The sequence below is a fragment of the Bombus huntii genome, chromosome 3 (assembly GCF_024542735.1).
Source record: "Bombus huntii isolate Logan2020A chromosome 3, iyBomHunt1.1, whole genome shotgun sequence".
Classification (NCBI taxonomy): domain Eukaryota; kingdom Metazoa; phylum Arthropoda; class Insecta; order Hymenoptera; family Apidae; genus Bombus; species Bombus huntii.
Window position 1 is genome coordinate 19,056,175 of NC_066240.1, and position 17,714 is coordinate 19,073,888.

General features: G+C 38.7%; 1 protein-coding gene across 1 annotated transcript in view; it reads right to left on the reverse strand.

The window, feature by feature from the left end:
* Nucleotides 1-16,521, reverse strand: part of LOC126864130 (peroxidasin-like) — a 352,730-nt gene extending 336,209 nt beyond the window's left edge. Inside the window, exons 1-2 of the mRNA XM_050615123.1 lie at nt 15,843-16,521; nt 10,323-10,739 (exon numbers count right to left, since the gene is read on the reverse strand). The gene's annotated coding sequence lies outside the window, so the exon portion shown is untranslated. The remainder of the gene's footprint in view (nt 1-10,322; nt 10,740-15,842) is intronic.
* Between the last annotated feature and the right edge of the window lie 1,193 nt (nt 16,522-17,714).

The following is a 17,714-nucleotide window of genomic DNA, read 5'->3' on the forward strand; positions in this document are numbered from 1 at the left end:
CGAACGATGCGTCGTTTGAATTAATGAAGATCGCTTGAATTAAAGTGGCGCGTCTTGTTCAAGAGATTCACAGACGGAAACCTACTTTGAATCTATGACGAGAAGATAGAAATGGAAGCCTTTCCCCGGCTCTCCTCTTCGTTAATGTCACGTAAAAAAACAAAGCTCGGCAACCAAACAAGATTCGATACACGTGATATATAATAAATGTGTATGCGTGCGCGCGTAAGATCCTTAGACGTTCCAAGGTAAGAAATAACTATTATACGAAAGCAAAATGCTTTAGGGTCGAGCGACGTAAACGTTTGCTAGATTCTAAAGACTACTACACGATCGTTTGCAGCGATATCTCGTCAAAGTAAAAGAATTAACGTTAAGATACGGATAGAAGAAACATCAAAGTGCAACGTATTTAAATCTTCCACGTGTTTCCTATTATTATCCGTGTAATTTCTACCGTTACAGTTAAAATTCATTTGACGAAAATACCATATTTTTGGAAAGTCTGAGCGTTAATTTCCTGTTTATCGGTTCCATCGTTTGCTCGATTCTTTTCGCGAGAAGTCGTGTAAGTGATAATGGCGCGCGATCGGCCGCGAATTTATGACAACGAAAGTTTCACGTTCGAACTTTCCGACTTGTTATCTCAGTCGTGGAGGATCTTCTCCTGGGTTAACAATTTTCTCGAGAACGAATTCACGGTGGCCGTGTTCCTTCCGCGAGCGAGAATCCTGCCGACAGGCCACGGAATTTCCCTTAGTCTGATTTACATTCGGCCAGCTTAATTGGAGAAACGGCAACGTTACCAGGCCCTCTGCTAGTCTACACTAAATTCCAATCAGTGTAACGCCGGCGTTCTTGCGCACAATCGCGTGTCGTTCCGATCTTGCTCTCGCAAATCTTAATTAATCACTCGTCTTGCCCATTCCGAAATATATCGTGCGAGCATTTCGTCTTCCTATCTTCCCATAACAGCTCTGTTCCGCAATTCGTGGAATAACGATAACGTTGGCCGTGCGACAACGATCAACTTCGTAAATTGAGAAGTAGAGAAAAATGACGTAACAAACGTCATTTTCGTTTTACCTTGAAATTTACTGTTACCTATTTCTGGCGTTATATTTATATACGGGGTGGTTGGTAACTGGTGGTACAAGCGGAAAGGGGGTGATTCTAGGCGAAAAAAGAAGTCGAAGATATAGAATACAAATCTTTCGTTCGAGGCTTTGTTTTCGAGAAAATCGACTTTGAATTGTCGCTCGGTACGCGTGCACTTTATCGCGTCTCGTTATAACGGATCTCACTGTAGATCGTTGTCTCGATGGAAAAATGAAAAAAAAAATTTTATTCTACATTTTCAACTTCTTTTTTCGCGTAGAATCACCCCCTTTCCGATTGTACCACCAGTTAACAACCACCCTGTATAGTATATAGTAGCCATGTACATAGGAAATGGAATTACTACAGAAACATAGCCAAAGAGAAATTACCAAAGTACTTAGATGGGAGGATGAAGTGGAAGGGCGGAAGAATACTGGCAAGATTCAGATGCGGAAACGAGACCAAAGCAAGGGAATACTGGAAAGAAGAGGGGGAAAAAAGACGCAGACTGTGCAGAAGGAAAGAAGAAGACCTAAGACACGTAATAGAAGAATGTGTAATAACGGGAGGACCAAAAGACATAGGAAAAACGCTGAACGAGACTGGAGAAGGTTTGGCAGAACTGAAAGCAATAATAGAGAAGAGAAGGGCAAACGACAAGGAGGAGGCACAACAAGGAGGCTGAGGACCAAAGTGGCAGGAGTGTTTAGTCATTAATCGATAATTTATAGTTCCTAATGCTTAGTTTTTAGAGGTAGAATAAGCAAGGTAGTGCGATAGAATAGAGTGGAAAAGAGGGGAGGTAGACATGTAAAAAGGGAATTGGATGTAAGAGATGTAAAACCAAAAGACCGTCCAAAGCCGAAAGGCACGCACCAAACAATAATAGATAATAAATAGTAAATCGAATTACAACTTCAGTTGTAACAAATGAAGAATGAGAAAAGGGCGCGTGTTTGCACGAATCCGCTCGCCAAGATGAAACGTTCGAATTTTTCGTTTTCACAGATAGGATCGAAGTTAGTCAAAATCGAATAAAAGTAAATTTCAAACGAATTTTCATATTATACGAGGTGAAATGCGACGCTGAGGAAACGATTCTTCGGCTGTCTGGCCAAATATTAAAATGCTGTAGCAGAGGATAGAAGTCGTAGCTTAGGTCGACGCTTATGATACGTATACGTATAACGTGATACGGTAGCGTAGGACCGCGAAGCGCGATGATTTAAAGGAATACTCGATCGCGTTAAGCGCATGGAACGTCCAATAGTCATAAATTGATGGTCTCTTAACAAGATACGACGAACCGAAAACTCCTCTTATAAATGTTTTATCTTGTTAGTTGTCCCGAGCTCGGTGACAGTCGTATCTTCAAAGCGATGAATCGCATCTCGCCACTTTACGTAAGTTCTTTTCTTTCATTCTTTCCGTCGTAAACCTATAAACGTTCCAAAGGCGTTTAATTAGACAGCCTCTTACCGAACGTCATGAGAAAATTACGTCTGGACGCGAGTAGCCGTGAAGTATCGAGCAACTTCAAGATCTCGCTGTGATATCAACCTTCGAATAATTCAGTTGATTTAATAAATCAAAATAATTCGATTAATTAATTTTCATTTTCTCGCACCAAGAATGATATAATAAGATTACCACGATATGTTAATTTTGACTTATGCAGATATTTCACGTTTATTGCGTTCTAAGCTTTTCATTTATCTTCTATCGTCGTATACGGCAAACGATTTTATTTTTTAAGTAAATTTAGTCGTCGTATGAACTTCGCGTAACCGATGATTCGGAATGAAAAGCACGGAAACTCCATAGATATTCATAGGACCTTTACTTGTTGCTGAATGGCATAAGAAAGTCAAGAAGTTAGATCGCATAACAGAGGCTGTGTTGGAAGATTGCGTCCAAGATAAGAATCTCGTGGATTTTTCTCTCGGATTGAAAGCATTTTCTCAGCCGTTTCTCTTTTCTCGTTGCCGTTCCTTGATTCTTCCTTTTCTTTTCTTTTTTTTTTTCTCCCCTTCGATTTCACTTTTTGGTCCAACTTTTAAGCAACACCGAATTTCTTACTTGTTTCGTAACGTACGTTTCAGTTTCTGACGAGTAGAACACGAAAATTTCAAGGCGAATTTTAAGGCGCGGGTGCTATTATACAAAATTTATACAAATTGTACAGCTTACTCGTATGATAAATTTTTAAAGTAATGCTTTCTGCATCGTAAAACTAACACTTTTAACACTAGAACCACCACACCAGTCGAACCGACTGGTTTTACAATTTTATTTTAAAATTCCTACTTCGTGTTATATTTTTTTCCGCAATGATATAATGACTTTCGCAACGATGGCTAAAAGAATAATATAATGCATTTTATTTTGTTTTTTATGTATTCGATCTCAAAATAATTTTGTATCAAGGCTACTTATACCAATACCAGTCGAAATGACTGGTAATTGTCAAAATGTAAAAGGGTGCTGCGATCCGTTTATCGAACCCCGATTAACCAGTTTTCTCGTTTTCTACAACTTGCCACGCGTTTTTCAAATTTTTACCGCGTATCATTCGATACGACGATATCAATTATCTGGAAAATTCCGGATCGATCGCTAGATCTCCAGATGCTAACGCTAGAAATACCACAGCAGTGAAAATGACTGGTTCTACAATTTTATAAATGAGTCGACCCTCGTTTAGGGATCATGGTCTCAGATGGATTAATAATACCAACAATGTACTACACAACATGGAATTCCTTCTGTAAGAAAGTAATAAATCGATAAATACAAAAATATTCTATTATTACGTATTTTTTAAAGACCAGTCGTTTTCACTGGTCTCGATAGAAATAGCTTCGTGTTAACTATCGGTAGTTCCAGTGTTAAATGCTATTCCTTAAAGCTTACCGTACGTTATAGAATATATCAGAAATTTGGCGCGTCCCAAAAGAAAGTTCGGTCCTTTTCTCTCCTTTCCCCCTGTTCTTCCGCGAGGGAAGTCAAACGAAGGAATAAAAACAGAGGAATCTGAGATTCGTCGAGTTACGAGTTAGGTGTCGAGTAGGTGTAGAAGGATCGTTGTGTAAGACGAAGGAAGTTCTCGTGTCTTTTTGTCGGTGTTGGTGTAATGGGATAGAAGGAACCTAGTCAAATGTTCAAAGAGTTTGCGGACGGTATTGCGTTTTCTTGTTTGTAGATTCATCGCTTTGTTATGGCACTCTTAAATCTTCTGGAATGTTGCTCGCGAACATCGTACAACAGTTACAGTTTTACTGAAGACAAATGTTTGGCGTGTCAGAAAGTCAGACAATAGACGAATGTAAATAACACATTCCATATTAATAGAAATCGTTGCTTTTTTATCCGTCTGTTTCTGGTCACTTAAAATATGAATTCGCAGAATGTATAAATTGCTATGTGTAGCGACAGGCACCTATTATAACAATTCATAAAAATATGAATTTATAAATATGTATGCTTTGTGGTAATTTGTCAAATTTACTTGTAAATTTGCGCTTTATTTGTCAGCAAGCGTGTCGCGTTATTTTGTGAGAGAATTTTTTAATACTAACAATTTTCAACTCGTAAAATTCCACTAACGACATTAGTTCGATCGTACAAACTATTTGGACTTACTTTTGCCAAGAAAGAGTATTAGTAGGGCTATCAGTATGAAATCATAATCGTGCAATGAATTTTTATGAAACGTCAAGTAAATCTATTATTCGTACGATAGTTGATACGTTAAACGCAAGATAAAGCTATAAAATCCATTGATCGACTGAATATAATTTCAATATAAGTATCAATTTTACGTTCTATAGAATATCTTATTAAACAACGCTCGAAATAATAATTTCCGCATTCGCGTAACGATTCGATCGTTGAACGTTCCACGTTCCATGAATTTAGCGCTTATCGAGTACAAATGAGAAAACGTACGAAGTTTTTTACTTCAAGTCGTTCTGGTCGTAAAAACGTAGAATGTTCTTTATTTATCACGATTTGAAATTCGAAGCAGCGATGCAATATTCAGGAATGCGTCGTCCATGAAAGCCTTTAGAAACCGTGCGCAGCAACAGGATAACGTCGGAAACAATAGCGATACTAGACCTAATGCCTCAAAACGCTTACCGTCGAAATGCTCTAACATTCTAGCCGTATTAGACAAAGTTTCTGGAGAAAATCAATGACTATAGAGCTCTCAAAGTAACCTTATCGCGAATTGTTCGAAACGACAGCGGTGGCATTAAGTATTCGGTCCCTTTCCTGCGCACCTTGCAACTGCTTTCGCTTATACACAAACCTACTACTTCTACCAAAGTGCATCTATCGTGTTGTAGCGCTATACATATAATTCTAGTCTACTTGGTCTACTTAGAGAATACACAATTGCTATGCGTTATCTACGATGGCAGCGATATCCTCGAGACGCAAAACACAGCCGTCAGCCAAGTAAACTGCTCCGAAAATTACGTAGCGTTGCAAACTTATCGCCAATCACTTATGTGCGATCACAGATGACAAATAAAACGCTGCATTCACTTTGTTCCGTCACTATAAAAATTGTGTATAATTATATATGACGGGTTAAGGTTGGAATTTTGGGCGTTTGACGAACCTTCGCGCGAATTTACCATCGTGAATTATAGCTGATATTTATTGGCACAAATGTGGTTATTGCAAGAGGCTACAAATAATAACGGCAATCGTGTAATTAACATCAGAGACCAGGTCACACACCGCGGGCAGGATGGCGCTCAGATGTCTTGGAATTTTCATAGTTAAGGTCCTTCGGACCAAGCGAGTATCTCTTGTCTTAGGTTTCCTTTTACGTTTATCGTTTACTACGAGTTAACGCAGAAAGTTAGTTTTCCGCGCGTTTGGTATGTTCCGTTAGCAACTTTCTCACGAGGGCGGCTAAAACCCTTCCTGATCCACCAACCTTCTTATTATCCAATCGGAAACGGCCCTCACTTTCTTAACCAAAATTGTCATCAACAAATCCGATAGTCCCGTGTCCTTAGACACACCCACCCCTAGCTTTCTTCAGACACGGTATCGTCGGTAAAACTTCACTTATTCTGTATCCTTAGAATAGTCAACATATCATTATAACAGTCGCGTACTTAACGTATCATTGTAACTAAGTTTTACATAACGTGGTTGGAGTGAATTGTGATTTATGTTAATTCAGTGTGTATTCCGTTGTGATTGCTGAATTCGTAATAAAGTTCAACTAAATCAAAATCAATAGTTGTGTTACGACTCAGCTATTCTATTTCATTATCCAACCCTCAAGTTCACGTGACAATCGGATGGTCGAGATGTCGACGACAATGAATTCAGGTTCGATAACGAATCCACGGTCAACGGGATGACGAATGCGATGTGATACACGTATGACTGAACGTACAAGTAAAACTTATCTGAGTGAACTAACTTACAGTCCAAGTGGAACTGCCCTTATATAGTCCTCTCCCCACCTCTCGGGTCGATCTTTGTTTTTAAGGAGAGCTATATAATTATTCCATACCTCTGTTAGGTACACGTCCCTCCTTTATTAGGACTAGCTCGAACAAGAGGTCGCGAGAAGGGGGTGCAACAGAAGTTAATTCATAAGAGGTTCCTGGCGCACTCCTGTCGATGGTAGGTCGATGGCGTAGGATGGTCATCGTGGAGTTTTAGTCGCTAGGAGTCCGACACTACTCTGCTGTTACGCGATTATTCGAACAGCGGAGTGTCCATGAGGATCTCTCCACGTACAAAAAAAAAAGGTACACGTCCCTCCCGTGACCGTGGCTACGTTCAGTGACCCGTTATGTCACTTCGAGCCCAGGCCCATCGTCGTAAAATCGAATTAGAACATCACAACTATTTCTTAGTTTTGTTACTTAAGCGTAGCTATAGTAAAAGTCTGGACTAGGGTATTGGGGGTTTTCCCAACATTCCAAAAGGGAAGCCCCGATGTCCTTTCATCTCCGACATATATAATTCTTACAATTCAAAATTAATGGAAGAATAGATTGATCGTATTCGGGCATACTATGGTGGAAAAAATATAGTGCTAGTAGGTTTGGTAACGGTATGATCTGTCTCAATATCGTTCGCGTCAACACAAAATCAAGTATGATGCTCCGTCAGTCTATATACACGCAGTCATCATTCGTCACTCACTATTCTCGTTACAACCGCTCCAACGCTCTCTTTCACGCGGACCATCAACGCTGACAACACTCTGACTTCTCAACTAACGACTACCTGTTAATTCGTCTTTCTCCCTTAAGGATTATTCGTCTTAATCCCTTTGTCTTTTCTCATAGACCCACCACGTTGGCGGTTCCGCAACCGTCCGCGATTATGATCGCGTAGGGCCATTTTTCCGCGTAACTATTCGACCGAAAGACCGACCATACATTGATGGGATCGTTGAAGTTTCCAGACCCTTTTGGTCTGTCGGCACTTAGGCTTTCTCGCGACATTGTTTACGCTTCACCCGATATTTCTTAGGCAATCTGTCCGCGATACTGCACTATACAACGTCTAAATAATTATATCATAAATGTGGGATAGTGTGACATCAGGGAAGGACGTGGCGCGAGAGGTAATTGTTTATTAGCGTTGTCAAGATACGTTGACGTTGTCAAAGAGTGTCGCGAGCGTTACCAAGGTATGTTTAGGAAAAAAGCGAGCATGGAAGACGTCGTAACGAGAGTCGAGAGAGTCAGAGTTGAATTTATCGTTGTCGTGTGAAGATCGTTGCGTTGTTGTGTCGTAGAAGTAGCGAGTAACGAATACGTGAAACGGGGTATTATATTCGATTTCGTGTGAGTGCAAGCGATATCGTATAAATCATACTGCTACCTACAAACTAATAATATAATATTCCTACATAAGTTAGAAATATTTAACGTTTACTTTGCTTTTCCTCCATCAATTACCCGAGATTCGTGCCAATAATAGCAATTATCAGCTAGTAAATTTCCGACTGCGTAAAGTAAATGCCGCCACATCGAGTACTAAGGAAACAGATCGTTCCCCATCACGGTCTATCGCACTCCACGTTATAGTGATTTGTCTAGAGCTAAGAAACGCCTACGATCGTGTACCAGCACACCGTCAGATTGTGTACAGCCCCGTTGACCGAAATGCTGGCAGCGATATTCGGTAAATCAATTGCGAGCCAGTGTACGTTTTCGCATTAGGGGAACAATACGTGACTCGCGAGCCATAAATCTCCATCGAACGAACCTCCATCGTGCGTGTTTTTGTTTGCGATCGGGCCCAAAATAAATGAGCGTAGTCGTAAATGGGACCCATTTATGTTAATCGCGCTACTTCATCGACAACATGAATTACACGTCGCACCTGTGCACTGTAAACTGTACGTAATCGGTAAACTAGTTTGGAAAAAATAAAAATTAGCCGATCGAAGAACGTCAAAGAATAAATTTACAGTCAAGGATAATTTATCATTGAAAAGTGGGATGTTTTTACGAGGCGTGCTCGGCGACAGCCGTGGAATTAGCTTTCTTATGCAGAAACTCCTTGACCCATTTTCACCTTACCAGCTATGGCATTTCTTAGAAGAGGCTAAGCCGCTTTCCTAACCGTTCGCGTGTACACATCGACACACGTACTCGTTTTCTCGCGCTAATGCATTCAGAAGGCTATACCAAGCTACGTGTTCACCCTTGAACGCGTCCTTTTCCTCGATCTGATCAAAATATTTTTAAATTATCCACCTACGTGTCACGAAATCATAAAGAACTCAACAGGGTACAGTTAATTCTCGAACACATGATTTTCGTATAAACTGTACTTTCGAATACAGCCGCGTTATTAAAATATAGTGAAGCGCGGTATATTTATCTGGATATAGCGATAGAGAGAAAATAAAACGACGATATCCTCCACGATAGACTTCATTAATCTCGAAGAGAAATAAAGGCGCGTGCAATATGTTACGAGGAAAGCAATTATCCGAAATATCGTAGGAGCCGTTCGAAATAAACAGTTTCAATTGTATTCATCCGAACGTTGTGTATTTCTGGTCACAAAGACCTCGAATTGTAGCGAGAAAAACAATTGGTTGTACACAGCCAATTGTACGGCCACAGAGTACACAATCTGTCCATTTGCTATATTGCTAATATCATTAGTATTTCCTAGGTATCGATACACAGCACGCTATTAGCTATTTCTAAATAAAATCGAATATCCATTAATTAATTTGTTCTACAGCAATGTGCAAATGGATTTTTATTCCAAATTTCAAGCTTCGGGCGAACAGATTTTACTTCCTATATTTGTCTACACCTACCGATGTGTATACGATTCTAATAAAATTATACGGTTACTCTAAATTTAATTCCTCGTTGAAAGTGTCTCACGCTTTACAAACAAAATTGACGGAAATATCTGTAATACGGTATTTTCACGTTACAATTATTTTCATCGAGAAAATTAGAAAACGCGTTCGTAGAGAAAAGAACGAAGTCCATTAAACTTGCATATAAAGTTCTATTAATCCGACAAGGATAATTCATCGCCGCTTAATAATAGCGAATCGCGCCGATAATGTACACAATGTTCAAAACTGAAGGCACATTTTAGGCTTCGACAAAGCCGGCCTGTTATCCCGAGAAAAGCAAACTAACGGACGCGTTATCTGAAACATCGATGCCGGTCTGTGTGGCGCGATGATGCTCGCTACATTCAAGATTTAATTACAAGAGATTTAAGACGGATTTCCGGTAATACCTTACCATTATAAGCGTCGCTGGCTGCACGTACGGACAAGAATTACACGCGTGATTACACCTCTAACGCGGTACGTCGAAATACGCGGCATTATCGGCAAATATGTAAATCAGTATTATCGAATCGCGGAGTAACCGCTAACAAATGTACCCAAGGCATAGATCTACGTTCCTTTATCCTAGCGGGTAATTATTCCGAACAGAGGTATAGTTTTTCACCGATTTATACCTTTCAACGTATAAACCAATTTATCTTCAATACCATCACGTATAGCACGTAACATCGAACGTGAATCGCTGTGTATCTTGAAAACTAAAACCGAACGACGGTTATATTCATAGGAAAACGTTACTCAGAATCACGAGCTTCGTAATATATTCCTCGTCGTATTCTCATCGTATCCTGTTCTGAATAATTACCTTCTACTCTGTTATTGTCGTCGATGCACTCACCCTTCTCTGCTCGATTTCTTCTTCCCTCCTTTCTACTTGTCCCTTTTTCGTTAGCTTGGTTCGCTATTCTCGCGGCTACCAGCCACGTAAGGACGCTCCGATCGTCTCCTCGAGCAATCACGCCAGATTCTTTCATTAACGGCGCATATCCGCGCGTAAGGTTCACTTTAAGGAAGCACGTTCGCGTACTCACGATCGTTTACGTGCCTCCCTTCTTCGAGATGCGAGGACGAATTATCGAGAGGAGGTGGACACGAACGACGAACCACTGTTCTCACTATACACCAAGGGTGCTAGGAATCGCGGCGATAATTTCGAGGATTTGGAAGCACCAGTCCACTCGCGTTCCACGCTCCCTAACGATGCCGACGCTAACTGCGCCTCGTTAAGGCCAGCACGATGACGCGATGACGACACCTGGAAACATCACGTTCTGTAGCACTTGGTTACGCTTAACTCGATCGCGAATTATCGCGCCGGCTGCGATTGCATTTGTTAGCACACCCGTCGCCGGCGACTTGTAACTTACAATCTCGCATATGTAATACACGGTTAAGAAATTTCATAACTATCGCGTACTATCGCTGATGTTATTATCAACGATAAGAAACATTAACGAATAGTATTCATCTTGTAAATTAGTAAAAAAACAAAAAAAAAGAAAGGAAGAAGGAAATGAGAAAGGTAGAAACTGTACAACAGGATTTATCGCGTTTTCAATGGGAAGAAATAGAAAATTTGAAAATAGTCGATATATTCGGGAGACGTGCGAATAAAATCAAAGACCACGGAGAAAAATACGATACGTTACATTTTTCATGTTTCGGTAATTAAAGTATAAATTTTTTTTATTTAATATTTCACATTCACAGTTTGTCCAATTTGGACATTTGGTAGAATTTTTTAGCTGTTTGATTATCATGTGGGTGGCTACCCCAGCGGGGTACCATCTTCGTGTATGTTAGTTTATATCCTTTATGAAAGTATGAATTAACATCAATTTTCGTACGTATGTCGTGTGTATGTAATGTATTGAGTTGGCAATTAAGTGGTTGCGGATTTTGTCATTAGGTGGTATTGACAAAATCCGCAACCACTTAGTTGCCAACCCAATATATCGATTCTCTGAGCAGGACTATAATTATAGGGTAGGAAAATAAGTTTTGCGGTGGGAATAACGTACAAGATGAATGAAATAAAATAAAATTAATTCTTTGAAATTTTCATAGGCTGATATCGAGGGAGAAAGAAAAGCTATCTAGGAGGTAGGCGAGGTAGTGGAATATCGAAGGAAAATATGAATAAGAATAATGCAAAACAGAAAAATGATTACACGTCTGTTGTATGAATAAATCGAGTCCAATGTGACGAGAATGGAAAGAACAATCGTGGAACCAGAAATGCTTGAAACATAGATATGCATATCCTATGTACATATACGCGCGTATATGCAGGATAGGAAGCGACTGATCGCGCTTCATCGTATTTCCCCGAGTCCCATTAAATCTTTACGCAATTCTTGGAATATACGAATAAGCCATATATTGTATATATAACAAGCAAGTCTATCTTAGATGATAATTCGATAGGATTAGTATGGATTATACTAAACAATTGTCGCACATATGTATACACAATTGCATACAATTATTGAGATACAATTACCAGTAATCCGATCTGCTCGAAGAATATTTCTAAGAACGTGATTAAAGTTTTGTCAAATTTCTTGGAATTTAGGAATATTAGTAAGACAGCAAGACTTATATAATTTAGATTATAACTGAGAAAATTTTGGAGAATTTAATGGAACTAAATGGAACTAAAAGTTTTTAAAGGAAAATTAATAATTGAATAAATTATAAATCTAAATCATATAGAAAATGCTATTTAGAAGTAATATTAAATATACAATAGGATCGATAAATGGAGAAAAAAATAAATTTACGTATCTTTATATTTTCAATTATTAAATTATTTGATCGAGACCATAGAGAAACCGTAAACCATCGTGTCAACTATATCGGACAGAACACGACTGAAAAATTCAGCGAAACGATTCAAAGATGTTTCTTTGCGTTCCAATCGATTTCTCGACTTCTCAACCGTTACAGTAAAGTTTAACCCAATATTTCACCTAATTTACAACCGTCATCTTTATCTTTATTTTCGTCAAATTTACATAATAAATCGAACTGTGAAAACACGGCATTGCAGGCTATCTATTCCATGCAACAAATGGAGAAATGAAATAAATATCTTTCTATGCTTGCACTTTCAATTATTGAGCCATCGAAGCTGTTCAAGCAGGAAGCATCGATTCATTTGGCCCTCCATGCTACGCCACATACTGTACATTATACACGCGACGAAAATAGCGTGTATATCGAAACAAGCCCGAAACACCGAGAGATTAGGAGAAATCTTCCGCGGATCATATAAATTTCGCGAAACGCCAGTTTCGTTGTCGGATTACAAGTACGGCTAAACGTGCGCGGCACACGTGTCGACACGATCTCCGTAACGCTGGAAACGATATCGCGTTGCGAATGGATCGAATACACTGGGATTAAACCGATTGCCACCGATATCGACCAGAAATCATTGATATTCCTTATCATTCCTACGTACAGTTAAAATTGACCAAAATTAATGCAAATGAATAGAACAAAGGAGTAACAGATAGAAGGTATTCCAATACAATTCCGAAAAATAATTTTTTATTAAAAAATTGTATCTCGACGTACGGATTTAACGTAAAATAGGATGTTGAAAGAACGAAAACATGAAATCAAATATCGTTGAAATATAGTTGAATTAAAATTGACGGTCGACGGTTGTATAGTAGAAAAGAATCACATTTCCATCGAAGTATTCCGATAAAAACGATACCTCGTGTTTGGAAGTAAGAACCAATGGAAAAAAAATTAGTATGCGTTGCAATCACAGGTGTTCGAAATGCTGCTATCGACAGAAATGGAAAATAGGAAAATACGAAGGAAAGTAAATACGAAATCCGATTTTTCTCGCTTTCGCTTAGCCAGAGCTTTCCATAATGGAAAGTGATCTCCGGTAAAGAAACTTCGATTTATTTATATTTCGAATTTTTATATTTCGATCGTGCTCTTATTTTAGCAAGTGAAAAGGGTGTATACGATGTCTAACGTAACATTGCGAGAGAAATCGTGCACGCTAGTAAGAATTTTTTCACATTTTGTTGAAACATTGGATACTCTGTAATCGTTAAAAAAATACGCAAACAACACGGCAGAATTAAACGAGAATATTCCGGAAGTAACAAAGTCCCGGCATTTTATTTCGAAAGCGAAGACATTCTTCCGATGCAAGACAGCTGCGACATTTCAAGCGAATCTCTCGTAACGGAGCCCGTTAAAATATAACCGTGTAATGCTCGACTGTTTCAGTACGAAGCGCAAAGTTCGTTCTCACAATTAGTAGAAAGTGATACCCGATCGAATCTCTAAATCCTCGGATTAACAGTTTGATGAAAATTTTAATGATATTCGTTGTCAAACAGAAAGCAATATTTTGTCGCACTGTATTGAACATCGTATGCGATATGTGTATGAAAGCGGGACATCGTAATCCTGTGAAGGAAATAACGATAAAGATATAACAGAAAGCAATATTCGATGGATATTACCATATGGACAAGCGAGACGTTAATTTTAAGCAAAACTTTCTTCTTCTCGATTCTTCTCAACGAATCAAAGACACGTGGATCGTCTAGATACAAAAATGTGCTGTAGTCAAAGCACACCATTCGAATCACGTATCTCAACTTCGTTTGATTCCGTACCAATCTAATTTGCTTCGGCCATCAAAACGGCGAAGCCAATATATAAAGTGTAAACCACGCGTTAATTAAACCTCCATACGAAAAATCCAATAATGTTTAGTCGGCTGGCGCAGTTTCTCTTTCATTGAACGGAAATCAAAAATCACAAACGGAGAAACAGGTAACAAAGAAACATAAAAGAAAAGGGAAAAAGTACGGGGAAACATAGCGGAAAAGGAAATACAATGATCGGTACCTACGCTAAACAGTGCGTTAATTGAATTTCTATAGAAGAATCTCGATAACTTTTAGTCGAATGACAATTTACCCTTTGTTGCATAGATCGAAAGTGGAACAAGTCAAACAACCACGAAAGAAAGAAAATGAAAACAACGGAAAACGCGATAAAAGAAGAGAAGTAAAAGCAAAAAGGGAAACGAACGAGCTTTGAAAAAACCCACTGATTAAATTTTCATAGGGAAACCTCAATAACTTTCGGTGGAGCGGCAATTTCCCCTTCGTTCGATTGATCAAAAATGACGGACGAAGAAAACAAGAACGGGGAAACAAAGAAAATGAAAAAGATAGAAAGTAAAATAGAAGAAAAGAAGAAAGAGAAAGAAAATGGGGTGAATCACGGTTCGTAGTATTCGATGCCACGTCGTTCTGTGTTCCCTTTTAATCGCGGGCCGGCGTTACCGGATAAAGCAACGTGTAATTTGTCGCAATTGGTATTGTTCGGTGTTTCCCGGTTTTCCGGGTTCGCTCTCTTTCTCCGTACAACCTCCTCCCACCCTTCGCTCCTTTATTTTCCCTCGGTTACCCCATTCTTCCCGACGCGCTTTTTTTCATCCACTATATTGCCTTCCTATTTTGCTCGTGCACGATCCACGAATCACGAGATAACGGAAAGCTGGACTGGATGTGGCCCAGTTTTCCACGGTCCAAAGTTTATAATCGACGTCCATTATCGAGCTCGTCATCTTCGAATCGTCTCGCTAAACCATCCACGATGATTCATACAACGGTGTGGGTGCAGATTTCGAGAATTTTGGTTTACACGTACAACGACTCACGAAAGTATTCGAACTCTTAACGTAGCAAATTTTAATGAACGTGTTACGCGTACGAATACGAAACTTTGTAAAATTTTATTCAAATAAATTTTTATTTAAAGCAATATTTTGATATATCTTTTGTTACAAACTTTGTACTGAAAATTGTCATTTTTGAATGCATAACGAGAGCAAACACTTACTTAATTTCTATGCAAATAGAAAATGCAATTCCTTGTCAAATGTAATTGTTGTAATGCTACAGCGTTAATGGGATTTCAAAACTGTCTCGCGTAATACACACAATGTATTCATAAAAAGTTTTCTATGATTATTCAAATACTTTAATCAGCCACTGTATTTCTACCCTTAAAAGTATCACTCTCATTCAAGTATCGCGAGTGTTTTAATTGTGGACAATTAAAATCCAACAGTAGATCACACGAATGACCGCGAAGAAAAGCAAATCGACTGGGAATTTCTTAATTTTTTGACTTAACGAAAGTCCTGGGCAAATGAAACGAGTTTGAAATATCTCAGAAACAATTTGTGAGAACGTTTGACGTTCTTGCGAAAGAATCATTCGATGACATAATTAAATACAATTACGTTCTTTCTTTTTACTTCTTACAGAATTTTAATTACGTTTCGAACTTCGACTCAACTTACACGCATACGAGATCCTTTCGAGGAGTTTGATTCGATCACTAGTCTCGAGAATCACGAATCGTGAATTTTGTACACTCTTCGAAATCACAACACCTATCGTTCCTCACTGATACATTCCACCAAGGTACATCCGTCTTACGACTTGTCAGTCGAAAATCGGGTCATTTACTTTTTGTCGCACGATCGACAGAATCTCGTCACATATCATCAAAATTTTCCATATTCGTCAATACAAACACTGTTCGCACTTCGTGAATACCTTCCTCGACCCATAAATCGATCGTACGTATTTCGTAAAATAAAAAGTTAATCTCACTATCGATCAACTTGTTCGATCTCTTACTTCGAACTTATCCAAACTTATCGAGGTTTCAAACAGTTCGAACGAAACAGCCTACGGCGAGTTTACGAGGGAAGCATAAAACGAACGGCGAAAACGCGACGAGTAAAGAAACCACGCGGGTCGAGGAGCCGAAAATTCGAAAGATGGACACGGAAATCTCAGCGCAATGTAATTGAGGGGAAGTTTTTTGGAGAAACGGCTCGCTCGCCGGCTACTCGTTAGGACTTCGCCTACGGACTGCCGGGCGCCGCGGCAAAAGCTACGGCGCAACACGCCGACGCATCAACCCCCTTAGAACCCTTGGCCCCTGTGTCGCACCGATACCAACCAATACCAACGTACGCCAGCGAGCGTCTCCTCGTCGCGATGATCCCTGAGTGCTATACGTATACCTGTAGACAGTGGTACCCGATGCAGTTTGATGTTCAACCCAACAACGATTCGTCGATCACGCGTCCCGTTGCTCATCGATCTTTCCATTGATGTTACGTGTCCTGTTCATCGACGCAGAATTATCGTAAGGGGGTTGTATGATTGGCTGTAGTATTGTATTAGCATACATCGACTCACGAACGTACATGAAAATGTATCGTAAATGTATTGTTTTACAAATTTTAGCAATTTTACTTTAATTTATTTTTATGCTTCTATCTCTATATATATGTTAATATTAATCTTCCCTCTACTTTCGTTATTCTGTATATCAAAGGGTACTCTATTAAGGCTCGTTCAAATATAAAATAAATTTAAAAAAAATTGTTAATAACGAAAATTCTGTAAATTATCCTTTAGTAGAAGATGAAGACGAAATAATTAACATATATTGAATCACGAAAGTACGTGGAAATGCACAATTCTTTTAACGAAGTAATAATATGTCAACCTACGATCCGATAACAGAAAATTTGCTACACAGTAATTTTTGTGTGTCTATTCGCGAAAGTATTTGAACAGGTACCATAAAAAACTTTTATATTCATACCGTATTGAAATGTTTCCCAATTTCGTTAACGCTGTAACGAGACACGTCATCGTTATGATTATATCGAGTAACGTGAAAATCTAAATACAAGTGACATTTGCTGAAAATATATATTTTTTCAAGTTTAGTTCGACATAGGGTTAGAAAATTAACATCTATAAGCATACTGATTTCTATTAAAATGTAACTTACCAATAAAACTTACAAATAATAACTGTCCTTCGAGCTTCTCAATTTGTAACACGAAACAATATGCCTGTAACAATTATTAACCTCTAATTACAAATTTCAGATTAAATTAAAGAAACTATGATCACAATTAAAATAAATTCTCTCTCGTAAACGAACATTTTAATGATTGAGGTTAACTTACTTTAAAAATCGTATATACGAATATATAAACGTATACACGGAGTAGTGATAACACGTACTGAAAAATGAACATGCGTTTGTATTACTATAGAAAATATTTCAAAACTTTTATATACATTTGCCATTTGACAAATTAACAAACACGTTGATGTAGCTTATTACCTCATTATTATTA